The sequence below is a fragment of the Heterodontus francisci genome, chromosome 21 (genome assembly GCF_036365525.1).
Source record: "Heterodontus francisci isolate sHetFra1 chromosome 21, sHetFra1.hap1, whole genome shotgun sequence".
NCBI lineage: Eukaryota > Metazoa > Chordata > Chondrichthyes > Heterodontiformes > Heterodontidae > Heterodontus > Heterodontus francisci.
The window spans coordinates 69704785-69723749 of NC_090391.1; positions in this window are offsets into that span (position 1 = coordinate 69704785).

The window sequence follows — 18965 nt, forward strand, 5'->3', positions numbered from 1 at the left end:
ATCAAGTATTTTGACATAGACTGACACCAAGTAACAAAGACATACACTGATACCAAGTCACAAAGACATACACTGATACCCAGTAACACAAACAAACACACACTGACACCCAGTGACACAGAGAAACACTGATACACAGTAACAAAAGACATACACTGACACCAAGTAACACAGACACACACTGACACCCAGTAAAAAAGACATAAACTGACACCAAGTCACAAAGACATACACTTAAACCAAGTAACACAGACACACACTTACACCAAGTAACATAGACAGACACTTACATCAAGTAACAAAGACATACACTGACACCAAGTAACAAAGACATACACTTACACCAAGTCACAAAGACATACACTGACACCAAGTAACACAGACACACAATTACACAAAGTAACAAAGGCAGACACTTAAACCAAGTAACAAAGACATACACTGACACCCAGTAACAAAGACATACACTGATACCAAGTCACAAAGACATACACTGATACCCAGTAACACAAACAAACACACACTGACACCCAGTAACACAGAGAAACACTGATACACAGTAACAAAAGACATACACTGACACCAAGTAACACAGACACACACTGACACCCAGTAAAAAAGACATAAACTGACACCAAGTCACAAAGACATACACTTAAACCAAGTAACACAGACACACACTTACACCAAGTAACATAGACAGACACTTACACCAAGTAACAAAGACATACACTGACACCAAGTAACAAAGACATACACTTACACCAAGTCACAAAGACATACACTGACACCAAGTAACACAGACACACAATTACACAAAGTAACAAAGACAGACACTTAAACCAAGTAACAAAGACATACACTGACACCAAGTAACAAAGACATACACTTACACCAAGTAACACAGACACACACTGACACCCAGTAACACAAACAAAAATACTGAAACCAAGTAACAAAGACATACAGTGTCACCCAGTAACAAAGACATCCACTGACACCAAGTCACAAACACATACAATGACGCCAAGTAACAAAGACATACACTTACACCAAGTCACAAAGACATACACTGACACCAAGTAACAAAGACATACACTGATACCCAGTAACGCAGGCACACACCTACACCAAGTAACAAAGACATACACTGATACCCAGTAACACAGACATACAATGACACTAAGTAACAAAGACAGACAATTACACCAAGTAACAAAGACATACACTTACACCAAGTATTTTGACATAAACTGACACCAAGTAACACAGACACACACTGACACCCAGTAAAAAAGACATACACTGACACCAAGTAACAAAGACACACACTTACACCAAGTAACACAGACATACACTGAAACCAAGTATTTTGACATACACTGACACCAAGTAACAAAGACATCCACTGATACCCAGTAACACAGACACACACTTACACCAAGCAACAAAGACGTACATTGACACCATGTCACAAAGACATACACTGATACCCAGTAACACAGACACACACTTACACCAAGTAACACAGACATACACTGACACAAAGTAACAAAGACATACACTGACACCCAGTAACACAGACACACACGGACACCAAGTAACAAAGACACACACTTACACCAAGTAACACAGACACACACTGACACCCAGTAACACAGACACACACTTACACCAAGTAACACAGACATACACTGATACCCAGTAACACAGACACACACTTACACCAAGTAACACAGACATACACTGACACCAAGTAACAAAGACATACACTGATACCCAGTAACACAGACACACACTTACACCAAATAACAAAGACAGACAATGATACACAGTAACACAGACACACACTTCCACCAAGTAACAAAGACATACACTGACACCCAGTAACACAGACACACAGGACACCAAGTAACAAAGACACACACTTACACCAAGTAACACAGACACACACTGACACCCAGTAACACAAACAATTTCACTGACACCAAGTGACACAGACATACACTGACACCAAGTAACAAAGACATACACTGACACCAAGTAACACAGACACACACTTACACCAAGTAACACAAACACACACTGACACCAAGTAACAAAGACACACACTTGCACCAAGTAACAAAGACACACACATACACCAAGTAACACAGACATACACTGAAATCAAGTATTTTGACATGCACTGACACCAAGTAACAAAGACATACACTGATACCAAGTCACAAAGACATGCACTGATACCCAGTAACACAAAAAAACACACACTGACACCCAGTAACACAGAGAAACACTGATACACAGTAACAAAAGACATACACTGACACCAAGTAACACAGACACACACTGACACCCAGTAAAAAAGACATAAACTGACACCAAGTCACAAAGACATACACTTAAACCAAGTAACACAGACACACACTTACACCAAGTAACATAGACAGACACTTACACCAAGTAACAAAGACATACACTGACACCAAGTAACAAAGACATACACTTACACCAAGTCACAAAGACATACACTGACACCAAGTAACACAGACACACAATTACACAAAGTAACAAAGACAGACACTTAAACCAAGTAACAAAGACATACACTTACACCAAGTAACACAGACACACACTGACACCCAGTAACACAAACAAAAATACTGAAACCAAGTAACAAAGACAGACAGTGTCACCCTGTAACAAAGACATCCACTGACACCAAGTCACAAACACATACAATGACGCCAAGTAACAAAGACATACACTTACACCAAGTCACAAAGACATACACTGACACCAAGTAACAAAGACATACACTTACACCAAGTCACAAAGACATACACTGACACCAAGTAACACAGACACACAATTACAAAAAGTAACAAAGACAGACACATAAACCAAGTAACAAAGACATACACTGACACCAAGTAACAAAGACATACACTGATACCCAGTAACGCAGGCACACACCTCCACCAAGTAACAAAGACATACACTGATACCCAGTAACACAGACATACACTGACACTAAGTAACAAAGACAGACAATTACACCAAGTAACAAAGACATAGACTTACACCACGTATTTTGACATACACGGACACCAAGTAACAAAGACATACACTGATACCCAGTAAGAGAAACACACACTAACACCAAGTAACAAAGACATACACTGACACCAAGTCACATAGACATACACTGATACCCTGTAACACAGACACACACTTACACCAAGCAACAACGAAAGACACTGCTACCAAGTAGCACAGACACACACTGACACCCAGTAACACAAACAAAAACACTGAAACCAAGTAACAAAGACATACAGTGTCACCCAGTAACAAAGACATCCACTGACACCAAGTCACAAACACATACAATGACGCCAAGTAACAAAGACATACACTGACTCCCAGTAACACAGACACACACTGGGCGGCACAGTGGCGCAGTGGTTAGCACTGCAGCCTCACAGCTCCAGGGACCCGGGTTCGATTCTGGGTACTGCCTGTGCGGAGTTTGTAAGTTCTCCCTGTGTCTGCGTGGGTTTCCTCGGGGTGCTCCGGTTTCCTCCCACATGCCAAAGACTTGCAGGTTGATAGGTTAATTGGCCATTATAAATTGCCCCTAGTATAGGTAGGTGGTAGGGAAATATATAGGGACAGGTGGGGATGTGATAGAAATACGGGATTAGTGTAGGATTAGTATAAATGGGTGGCCGATGTTCGGCACAGCCTGTTGAAGTGCTTTATCTCTAAACTAAACTAAATACTGACACCGAGTGTCACAGACACACACTGACACCCAGCAACACAAACAAACACACACAGAGAACAACTGATACACAGTAACAAAGACATAAACTGACACCCAGTAACTCAGACAAACACGGACACCAAGTAACAAAGACACACACTTACACCAAGTAACACAGACACACACTGACACCCAGCAACACAAACAAAAACACTGAAACCAAGTAACAAAGACATACAGTGTCACCCAGTAACAAAGACATCCACTGACACCAAGTCACAAACACATACAATGACGCCAAGTAACAAAGACATACACTTACACCAAGTCACAAAGACATACACTGACACCAAGTAACAAAGACATACACTGATACCCAGTAACGCAGTCACACACTGACACTAAGTAACAAAGACATACACTGACACCAAGTAACAAAGACACACACTTACACCAAGTAACACAGACATACACTGAAACCAAGTATTTTGACATACACTGACACCAAGTAACAAAGACATCCACTGATACCCAGTAACACAGACACACACTTACACCAAGCAACAAAGACGTACACTGACACCAAGTCACAAAGACATACACTGATACCCAGTAACACAGACACACACTTACACCAAGTAACACAGACATACACTGACACCAAGTAACAAAGACATACACTGACACCCAGTAACACAGACAAACACGGACACCAAGTAACAAAGACACACACTTACACCAAGTAACACAGACACACACTGACACCCAGTAACACAGACACACACTTACACCAAGTAACACAGACATACACTGATACCCAATAACACAGACACACACTTACACCAAGCAACACAGACATACACTGACACCAAGTAACAAAGACATACACTGATACCCAGTAACACAGACACACACTTACTCCAAATAACAAAGACATACACTGACACCCAGTAACACAGACACACAGGACACCAAGTAACAAAGACACACACTTACACCAAGTAACACAGACACACACTGACACCCAGTAACACAAACAAACTCACTGACACCAAGTGACACAGACATACACTGACACCAAGTAACAAAGACATACACTGACACCAAGTAACACAGACACACACTTACACCAAGTAACACAAACACACACTGACACCAAGTAACAAAGACACACACTTGCACCAAGTAACAAAGACACACACTTACACCAAGTAACACAGACATACACTGAAATCAAGTATTTTGACAAACACTGACACCAAGTAACAAAGACATCCACTGATACCCAGTAACACAGACACACACTTACACCAAGTCACAAAGACATACACTGACACCAAGTAACAAAGACATACACTGATACCCAGTAACGCAGTCACACACTGACACTAAGTAACAAAGACATACACTGACACCAAGTAACAAAGACACACACTTACACCAAGTAACACAGACATACACTGAAACCAAGTATTTTGACATACACTGACACCAAGTAACAAAGACATCCACTGATACCCAGTAACACAGACACACACTTACACCAAGCAACAAAGACGTACACTGACACCAAGTCACAAAGACATACACTGATACCCAGTAACACAGACACACACTTACACCAAGTAACACAGACATACACTGACACCAAGTAACAAAGACATACACTGACACCCAGTAACACAGACAAACACGGACACCAAGTAACAAAGACACACACTTACACCAAGTAACACAGACACACACTGACACCCAGTAACACAGACACACACTTACACCAAGTAACACAGACATACACTGATACCCAATAACACAGACACACACTTACACCAAGCAACACAGACATACACTGACACCAAGTAACAAAGACATACACTGATACCCAGTAACACAGACACACACTTACTCCAAATAACAAAGACATACACTGACACCCAGTAACACAGACACACAGGACACCAAGTAACAAAGACACACACTTACACCAAGTAACACAGACACACACTGACACCCAGTAACACAAACAAACTCACTGACACCAAGTGACACAGACATACACTGACACCAAGTAACAAAGACATACACTGACACCAAGTAACACAGACACACACTTACACCAAGTAACACAAACACACACTGACACCAAGTAACAAAGACACACACTTGCACCAAGTAACAAAGACACACACTTACACCAAGTAACACAGACATACACTGAAATCAAGTATTTTGACAAACACTGACACCAAGTAACAAAGACATCCACTGATACCCAGTAACACAGACACACACTTACACCAAGTAACAAAGACAGACAATGATACCCAGTAACACAGACACACACTTACACCAAATAACACAGACATACACTGACACCAAGTAACAAAGACATACACTGACACCAAGTAACACAGACACACACTTACACCAAGTAACACAAACACACACTGACACCAAGTAACAAAGACACACACTTGCACCAAGTAACAAAGACACACACTTACACCAAGTAACACAGACATACACTGAAATCAAGTATTTTGACATACACTGACACCAAGTAACAAAGACATCCACTGACACCCAGTAACACAGACACACACTTACACCAAGTAACAAAGACAGACAATGATCCCCAGTAACACAGACACACACTTACACCAAGCAACAAAGACGTAAACTGACACCAAGTCACAAAGACATACACTGATACCCAATAACACAGACACACACTTACACCAAGTAACACAGACATACACTGACACCAAGTAACAAAGACATACACTGACACCCAGTAACACAGACACACACAGACTCCAAGTAACAAAGACACACACTTACACCAAGTAACACAGACACACACTGACACCCAGTAACACAGACACACACTTACACCAAGTAACACAGACATACACTGATACCCAATAACACAGACACACACTTACACCAAGCAACACAGACATACACTGACACCAAGTAACAAAGACATACACTGATACCCAGTAACACAGACACACACTTACACCAAATAACAAAGACAGACACTGATACACAGTAACACAGACACACACTTCCACCAAGTAACAAAGACATACACTGACACCCAGAAACACAGACACACAGGACACCAAGTAACAAAGACACACACTTACACCAAGTAACACAGACACACACTGACACCCAGTAACACAAACAAACTCACTGACACCAAGTGACACAGACATACACTGACACCAAGTAACAAAGACATACACTGACACGAAGTAACACAGACACACACTTACACCAAGTAACACAAACACACACTGACACCAAGTAACAAAGACACACACTTGCACCAAGTAACAAAGACACACACTTACACCAAGTAACACAGACATACACTGAAATCAAGTATTTTGACATACACTGACACCAAGTAACAAAGACATCCACTGATACCCAGTAACACAGACACACACTTACACCAAGTAACACAGACATACACTGACACCAAGTAACAAAGACATACACTGACACCAAGTAACACAGACAAACACTTACACCAAGTAACACAAACACACACTGACACCAAGTAACAAAGACACACACTTGCACCAAGTAACAAAGACACACACTTACACCAAGTAACACAGACATACACTGAAATCAAGTATTTTGACATACACTGACTCCAAGTAACAAAGACATCCACTGATACCCAGTAACACAGACACACACTTACACCAAGTAACAAAGACAGACAATGATACCCAGTAACACAGACACACACTTACACCAAGCAACAAAGACGTACACTGACACCAAGTCACAAAGACATACACTGATACCCAGTAACACAGACACACACTTTCACCAAGTAACACAGACATACACTGACACCAAGTAACAAAGTCAGACACTGACACCCAGTAACAAAGACACACACTTACACCAAGTAACACAGACTCACACTGACACCCATTAACACAAACAAAAACACTGAAACCAAGTAACAAAGACATACAATGTCACCCAGTAACAAAGACATCCACTAACACCAAGTCACAAACACATACAATGACGCCAAGTAACAAAGACATACACTGACACCCAGTAACACAGACACACACGGACACCAAGTAACAAAGACACACACTTACACCAAGTAACACAGACACACACTGACACCCAGTAACACAGACACACACTTACACCAAGTAACACAGACATACACTGATACCCAATAACACAGACACACACTTACACCAAGTAACACAGACATACACTGACACCAAGTAACAAAGACATACACTGATACCCAGTAACACAGACACACACTTACACCAAATAACAAAGACAGACACTGATACACAGTAACACAGACACACACTTCCACCAAGTAACAAAGACATACACTGACACCCAGTAACACAGACACACAGGACACCAAGTAACAAAGACACACACTTACACCAAGTAACACAGACACACACTGACACCCAGTAACACAAACAAACTCACTGACACCAAGTGACACAGACATACACTGACACCAAGTAACAAAGACATACACTGACACCAAGTAACACAGACACACACTTACACCAAGTAACACAAACACACACTGACACCAAGTAACAAAGACACACACTTGCACCAAGTAACAAAGACACACACTTACACCAAGTAACACAGACATGCACTGAAATCAAGTATTTTGACGTACACTGACACCAAGTAACAAAGACATACACTGATACCAAGTCACAAAGACATGCACTGATACCCAGTAACACAAACAAACACACACTGACACCCAGTAACACAGAGAAACACTGATACACAGTAACAAAAGACATACACTGACACCAAGTAAAACAGACACACACTGACACCCAGTAAAAAAGACATAAACTGACACCAAGTCACAAAGACATACACTTAAACCAAGTAACACAGACACACACTTACACCAAGTAACATAGACAGACACTTACACCAAGTAACAAAGACATACACTGACACCAAGTAACAAAGACATACACTTACACCAAGTCACAAAGACATACACTGACACCAAGTAACACAGACACACAATTACACAAAGTAACAAAGACAGACACTTAAACCAAGTAACAAAGACATACACTTACACCAAGTAACACAGGCACACACTGACACCCAGTAACACAAACAAAAATACTGAAACCAAGTAACAAAGACAGACAGTGTCACCCTGTAACAAAGACATCCACTGACACCAAGTCACAAACACATACAATGACGCCAAGTAACAAAGACATACACTTACACCAAGTCACAAAGACATACACTGACACCAAGTAACAAAGACATACACTTACACCAAGTCACAAAGACATACACTGACACCAAGTAACACAGACACACAATTACACAAAGTAACAAAGACAGACACATAAACCAAGTAACAAAGACATACACTGACACCAAGTAACAAAGACATACACTGATACCCAGTAACGCAGGCACACACCTCCACCAAGTAACAAAGACATACACTGATACCCAGTAACACAGACATACACTGACACCAAGTAACACAGACACACACTGACACCCAGTAAAAATGACATAAACTGACACCAAGTCACAAAGACATACACTTAAACCAAGTACCACAGACACACACTGACACCAAGTAACATAGACAGACACTTACACCAAGTAACAAAGACATACACTGACACCAAGTAACAAAGACATACACTTACACCAAGTCACAAAGACATACACTGACACCCAGTAACACAGACACACAATTACACAAAGTAACAAAGACAGACACATAAACCAAGTAACAAAGACATACACTGACACCAAGTAACAAAGACATACACTGATACCCAGTAACGCAGGCACACACCTCCACCAAGTAACAAAGACATACACTGATACCCAGTAACACAGACATACACTGACACTAAGTAACAAAGACAGACAATTACACCAAGTAACAAAGACATACACTTACACCACGTATTTTGACATACACGGACACCAAGTAACAAAGACATACACTGATACCCAGTAAGAGAAACACACACTAACACCAAGTAACAAAGACATACACTGACACCAAGTCACATAGACATACTCTGATACCCTGTAACACAGACACACACTTACACCAAGCAACAACGAAAGACACTGCTACCCAGTAACACAGACACACACTTACACCAAGTAACAAAGAAATACACTGACGCCCAGTAACAAAGACATACACTGACACCAAGTAACAAAGACATACACTTACACCAAGTCACAAAGACATACACTGACACCAAGTAACACAGACACACAATTACACAAAGTAACAAAGACAGACACATAAACCAAGTAACAAAGACATACACTGACACCAAGTAACAAAGACATACACTGATACCCAGTAACGCAGGCACACACCTCCACCAAGTAACAAAGACATACACTGATACCCAGTAACACAGACATACACTGACACTAAGTAACAAAGACAGACAATTACACCAAGTAACAAAGACATACACTTACACCACGTATTTTGACATACACGGACACCAAGTAACAAAGACATACACTGATACCCAGTAAGAGAAACACACACTAACACCAAGTAACAAAGACATACACTGACACCAAGTCACATAGACATACACTGATACCCTGTAACACAGACACACACTTACTCCAAGCAACAACGAAAGACACTGCTACCCAGTAACACAGACACACACTTACACCAAGTAACAAAGAAATACACTGACGCCCAGTAACAGAGACATACACTGACACCCGGTAACTCAGACACACACTTACACCAAGTAGCACAGACACACACTGACACCCAGTAACACAAACAAAAACACTGAAACCAAGTAACAAAGACATACAGTGTCACCCAGTAACAAAGACATCCACTGACGCCAAGTCACAAACACATACAATGACGCCAAGTAACAAAGACATACACTGACTCCCAGTAACACAGACACACACTGGGCGGCACAGTGGCGCAGTGGTTAGCACTGCAGCCTCACATCTCCAGGGACCCGGGTTCGATTCTGGGTACTGCCTGTGCGGAGTTTGTAAGTTCTCCCTGTGTCTGCGTGGGTTTCCTCGGGGTGCTCCGGTTTCCTCCCACATGCCAAAGACTTGCAGGTTGATAGGTTAATTGGCCATTGTAAATTGCCCCTAGTATAGGTAGGTGGTAGGGAAATATATAGGGACAGGTGGGGATGTGATAGAAATACGGGATTAGTGTAGGATTAGTATAAATGGGTGGCCGATGTTCGGCACAGCCTGTTGAAGTGCTTTATCTCTAAACTAAACTAAATACTGACACCGAGTGTCACAGACACACACTGACACCCAGCAACACACACAGAGAACAACTGATACACAGTAACAAAGACATAAACTGACACCCAGTAACTCAGACACACACGGACACCAAGTAACAAAGACACACACTTACACCAAGTAACACGGACACACACTGACACCCAGTAACACAAACAAAAACACTGAAACCAAGTAACAAAGACATACAGTGTCACCCAGTAACAAAGACATCCACTGACACCAAGTCACAAACACATACAATGACACCAAGTAACAAAGACATACACTGATACCCAGTAACGCAGGAACACACCTACACCAAGTAACAAAGACATCCACTGATACCCAGTAAAACAGACATACACTGACACTAAGTAACAAAGACAGACAATTACACCAAGTAACAAAGGCATACACTTACACCAAGTATTTTGACATAAACTGACACCAAGTAACACAGACACACACTGATACCCAGTAACGCAGTCACACACTGACACTAAGTAACAAAGACATACACTGACACCAAGTAACAAAGACACACACTTACACCAAGTAACACAGACATACACTGAAACCAAGTATTTTGACATACACTGACACCAAGTAACAAAGACATCCACTGATACCCAGTAACACAGACACACACTTACACCAAGCAACAAAGACGTACACTGACACCAAGTCACAAAGACATACACTGATACCCAGTAACACAGACACACACTTACACCAAGTAACACAGACATACACTGACACCAAGTAACAAAGACATACACTGACACCCAGTAACACAGACAAACACGGACACCAAGTAACAAAGACACACACTTACACCAAGTAACACAGACACACACTGACACCCAGTAACACAGACACACACTTACACCAAGTAACACAGACATACACTGATACCCAATAACACAGACACACACTTACACCAAGCAACACAGACATACACTGACACCAAGTAACAAAGACATACACTGATACCCAGTAACACAGACACACACTTACTCCAAATAACAAAGACATACACTGACACCCAGTAACACAGACACACAGGACACCAAGTAACAAAGACACACACTTACACCAAGTAACACAGACACACACTGACACCCAGTAACACAAACAGACTCACTGACACCAAGTGACACAGACATACACTGACACCAAGTAACAAAGACATACACTGACACCAAGTAACACAGACACACACTTACACCAAGTAACACAAACACACACTGACACCAAGTAACAAAGACACACACTTGCACCAAGTAACCAAGACACACACTTACACCAAGTAACACAGACATACACTGAAATCAAGTACTTTGACAAACACTGACACCAAGTAACAAAGACATCCACTGATACCCAGTAACACAGACACACACTTACACCAAGTAACACAGACACACACTGACACCCAGTAACACAAACAAAAACACTGAAACCAAGTAACAAAGACATACAGTGTCACCCAGTAACAAAGACATCCAATGACACCAAGTCACAAACACATACAATGACGCCAAGTAACAAAGACATACACTTACACCAAGTCACAAAGACATACACTGACACCAAGTAACAAAGACATACACTGATACCCAGTAACGCAGGCACACACCTACACCAAGTAACAAAGACATACACTGATACCCAGTCACACAGACATACACTGACACTAAGTAACAAAGACAGACAATTACACCAAGTAACAAAGACATACACTTACACCAAGTATTTTGACATAAACTGACACCAAGTAACACAGACACACACTGACACCCAGTAACAAAGACATACACTGACACCAAGTAACAAAGACACACACTTACACCAAGTAACACAGACATACACTGAAACCAAGTATTTTGACATACACTGACACCAAGTAACAAAGACATCCACTGATACCCAGTAACACAGACACACACTTACACCAAGCAACAAAGACGTACACTGACACCAAGTCACAAAGACATACACTGATACCCAGTAACACAGACACACACTTACACCAAGTAACACAGACATACACTGACACCAAGTAACAAAGACATACACTGACACCCAGTAACACAGACAAACACGGACACCAAGTAACAAAGACACACACTTACACCAAGTAACACAGACACACACTGACACCCAGTAACACAGACACACACTTACACCAAGTAACACAGACATACACTGATACCCAATAACACAGACACACACTTACACCAAGCAACACAGACATACACTGACACCAAGTAACAAAGACATACACTGATACCCAGTAACACAGACACACACTTACTCCAAATAACAAAGACATACACTGACACCCAGTAACACAGACACACAGGACACCAAGTAACAAAGACACACACTTACACCAAGTAAAACAGACACACACTGACACCCAGTAACACAAACAATCTCACTGACACCAAGTGACACAGACATAGACTGACACCAAGTAACAAAGACATACACTGACACCAAGTAACACAGACACACACTTACACCAAGTAACACAAACACACACTGACACCAAGTAACAAAGACACACACTTGCACCAAGTAACAAAGACACACACTTACACCAAGTAACACAGACATACACTGAAATCAAGTAATTTGACAAACACTGACACCAAGTAACAAAGACATCCACTGATACCCAGTAACACAGACACACACTTACACCAAGTAACAAAGACAGACAATGATACCCAGTAACACAGACACACACTTACACCAAATAACACAGACATACACTGACACCAAGTAACAAAGACATACACTGACACCAAGTAACACAGACACACACTTACACCAAGTAACACAAACACACACTGACACCAAGTAACAAAGACACACACTTGCACCAAGTAACAAAGACACACACTTACACCAAGTAACACAGACATACACTGAAATCAAGTATTTTGACATACACTGACACCAAGTAACAAAGACATCCACTGATACCCAGTAACACAGACACACACTTACACCAAGTAACAAAGACAGACAATGATACCCAGTAACACAGACACACACTTACACCAAGCAACAAAGACGTAAACTGACACCAAGTCACAAAGACATACACTGATACCCAATAACACAGACACACACTTACACCAAGTAACACAGACATACACTGACACCAAGTAACAAAGACATACACTGACACCCAGTAACACAGACACACACAGACTCCAAGTAACAAAGACACACACTTACACCAAGTAACACAGACACACACTGACACCCAGTAACACAGACACACACTTACACCAAGTAACACAGACATACACTGATACCCAATAACACAGACACACACTTACACCAAGCAACACAGACATACACTGACACCAAGTAACAAAGACATACACTGATACCCAGTAACACAGACACACACTTACACCAAATAACAAAGACAGACACTGATACACAGTAACACAGACACACACTTCCACCAAGTAACAAAGACATACACTGACACCCAGAAACACAGACACACAGGACACCAAGTAACAAAGACACACACTTACACCAAGTAACACAGACACACACTGACACCCAGTAACACAAACAATCTCACTGACACCAAGTGACACAGACATACACTGACACCAAGTAACAAAGACATACACTGACACCAAGTAACACAGACACACACTTACACCAAGTAACACAAACACACACTGACACCAAGTAACAAAGACACACACTTGCACCAAGTAACAAAGACACACATTTACACCAAGTAACACAGACATACACTGAAATCAGGTATTTTGACATACACTGACACCAAGTAACAAAGACATCCACTGATACCCAGTAACACAGACACACACTCACACCAAGTAACAAAGACAGACAATGATACCCAGTAACACAGACACACACTTACACCAAGTAACACAGACATACACTGACACCAAGTAACAAAGACATACACTGACACCAAGTAACACAGACACACACTTACACCAAGTAACACAAACACACACTGACACCAAGTAACAAAGACACACACTTGCACCAAGTAACAAAGACACACACTTACACCAAGTAACACAGACATACACTGAAATCAAGTATTTTGACATACACTGACACCAAGTAACAAAGACATCCACTGATACCCAGTAACACAGACACACACTTACACCAAGTAACAAAGACAGACAATGATACCCAGTAACACAGACACACACTTACACCAAGCAACAAAGACGTACACTGACACCAAGTCACAAAGACATACACTGATACCCAGTAACACAGACACACACTTACACCAAGTAACACAGACATACACTGACACCAAGTAACAAAGTCAGACACTGACACCCAGTAACAAAGACACACACTTACACCAAGTAACACAGACTCACACTGACACCCATTAACACAAACAAAAACACTGAAACCAAGTAACAAAGACATACAATGTCACCCAGTAACAAAGACATCCACTAACACCAAGTCACAAACACATACAATGACGCCAAGTAACAAAGACATACACTGACACCCAGTAACACAGACACACACTGGGCGGCACAGTGGCGCAGTGGTTAGCACTGCAGCCTCACAGCTCCAGGGACCCGGGTTCGATTCTGGGTACTGCCTGTGCGGAGTTTGCAAGTTCTCCCTGTGTCTTCGTGGGTTTCCTCCGGGTGCTCCGGTTTCCTCCCACATGCCAAAGACTTGCAGGTTGATAGGTTAATTGGCCATCATAAATTGCCCCTAGTATAGGTAGGTGGTAGGGACATATTTAGGGACAGGTGGGGATGTGATAGAAATACGGGATTAGTGTAGGATTAGTATAAATGGGTGGTTGATGGTCGGCACAGACTCGGTGGGCCGAAGGGCCTGTTGAAGTGCTTTATCTCTAAACTAAACTAAATACTGACACCTAGTGTCACAGACACACACTGACACCAGCAACACAAACAAACACACACTGACACCCAGTAACACAGGGAACAACTGATACACAGTAACAAAGACATAAACTGACACCAAGTAACACAGACACACACTGACACCCAGTAACAAAGACATACACAGACACCAACTCACAAAGACATACACTGACACCAAGTAACAAAGACACACACTTACACCAGGTAACACAGACATACACTGAAACCAAGTATTTTGACATACACTTACACCAAGCAACAAAGACGTACACTGATACCCAGTAACACAGACACACACTGACACCAAGTAACAAAGACATACACTTACACCAAGTAACACAGACACACACTTACACCAAGTAACACAGACATCCGCGGACACCAAGTAACACAGACATAAACTGATACCCAGTAACACAGACACACACTTACACCAAGTAACACAGACATACACTGACACCAAGGAACAAAGACATACACTGACACCCAGTAACACAGATACACACGGACACCAAGTAACAAAGACAGACACTTTCACCAAGCAACAAATACGTACACTGACACCAAGTCACAAAGACATACACTGATACCCAGTAACACAGACACACACTGACACCAAGTAACAAAGACATACACTTACACCAAGTAACACAGACATACACTGACACCAAGTAACACAGACATACACTGATACCCAATAACACAGACACACACGTACACCAAGTAACAAAGACATACACTGACACCAAGACACAAAGACACACACTGACACCCAGTAACAAAGACATACACTGAAACCAAGTCACAAAGACATACACTGTTACCCAGTAACACAGACACACACTTACACCAAGTAACACAGACATACACTGACACCAAGTAACAAAGACATACACTGACACCCAGTAACACTGACACACACTTACACCAAGTAACAAAGACAGACACTGATACACAGTAAAACAGACACAAACTTCCACCAAGTAACAAAGACATACACTGACACCCAGTAACAAAGACATACACTGACACCCAGTAACACAGACACACAGGACACCAAGTAACAAAGAAACACACTTACACCAAGTAACACAGACACACACTGACACCCAGTAACATAAACAAACACACTGACACCAAGTGACACAGACGTACACTGACACCAAGTCACAAAGACATACACTGATACCCAGTAACACAGACACACACTTACACCAAGTAACACAGACATACACTGACACCAAGTAACAAAGTCATACACTGACACCCAGTAACACAGACACACACGGACACCAAGTAACAAAGACACACACTTACACCCAGTAACACAGACTCACACTGACACCCAGTAACACAGACACACACTTACAACAAGTAACACAGACATACACTGACACCAAGTAACAATGACATACACTGATACCCAGTAACACAGGCACACACTTACACCAGGTAACACAGACATACACTGACATCAAGTAACAAAGACATACACTGACACCAAGTCACAAAGACATACACTGATACACAGTAACACAGACACACACATACACCAAGTAACAAAGACATACTCTGACACCCAGTAACAAAGACATACACTCACACCCAGTAACACAGACACACACGGACACCAAGTAACAAAGACACACACTTACACCAGGTAACACAGACATACACTGAAACCAAGTATTTTGACATACACTTACACCAAGCAACAAAGACGTACACTGATACCCAGTAACACAGACACACACTGACACCAAGTAACAAAGACATACACTTACACCAAGTAACACAGACACACACTTACACCAAGTAACACAGACATCCGCGGACACCAAGTAACACAGACATAAACTGATACCCAGTAACACAGACACACACTTACACCAAGTAACACAGACATACACTGACACCAAGGAACAAATACATACACTGACACCCAGTAACACAGATACACACGGACACCAAGTAACAAAGACAGACACTTTCACCAAGCAACAAATACGTACACTGACACCAAGTCACAAAGACATACACTGATACCCAGTAACACAGACACACACTGACACCAAGTAACAAAGACATACACTTACACCAAGTAACACAGACATACACTGACACCAAGTAACACAGACATACACTGATACCCAATAACACAGACACACACGTACACCAAGTAACAAAGACATACACTGACACCAAGACACAAAGACACACACTGACACCCAGTAACAAAGACATACACTGAAACCAAGTCACAAAGACATACACTGTTACCCAGTAACACAGACACACACTTACACCAAGTAACACAGACATACACTGACACCAAGTAACAAAGACATACACTGACACCCAGTAACACTGACACACACTTACACCAAGTAACAAAGACAGACACTGATACACAGTAAAACAGACACATACTTCCACCAAGTAACAAAGACATACACTGACACCCAGTAACACAGACACACAGGACACCAAGTAACAAAGAAACACACTTACACCAAGTAACACAGACACACACTGACACCCAGTAACATAAACAAACACACTGACACCAAGTGACACAGACGTACACTGACACCAAGTCACAAAGACATACACTGATACCCAGTAACACAGACACACACTTACACCAAGTAACACAGACATACACTGACACCAAGTAACAAAGTCATACACTGACACCCAGTAACACAGACACACACGGACACCAAGTAACAAAGACACACACTTACACCCAGTAACTCAGACTCACACTGACACCCAGTAACACAGACACACACTTACAACAAGTAACACAGACATACACTGACACCAAGTAACAATGACATACACTGATACCCAGTAACACAGGCACACACTTACACCAGGTAACACAGACATAC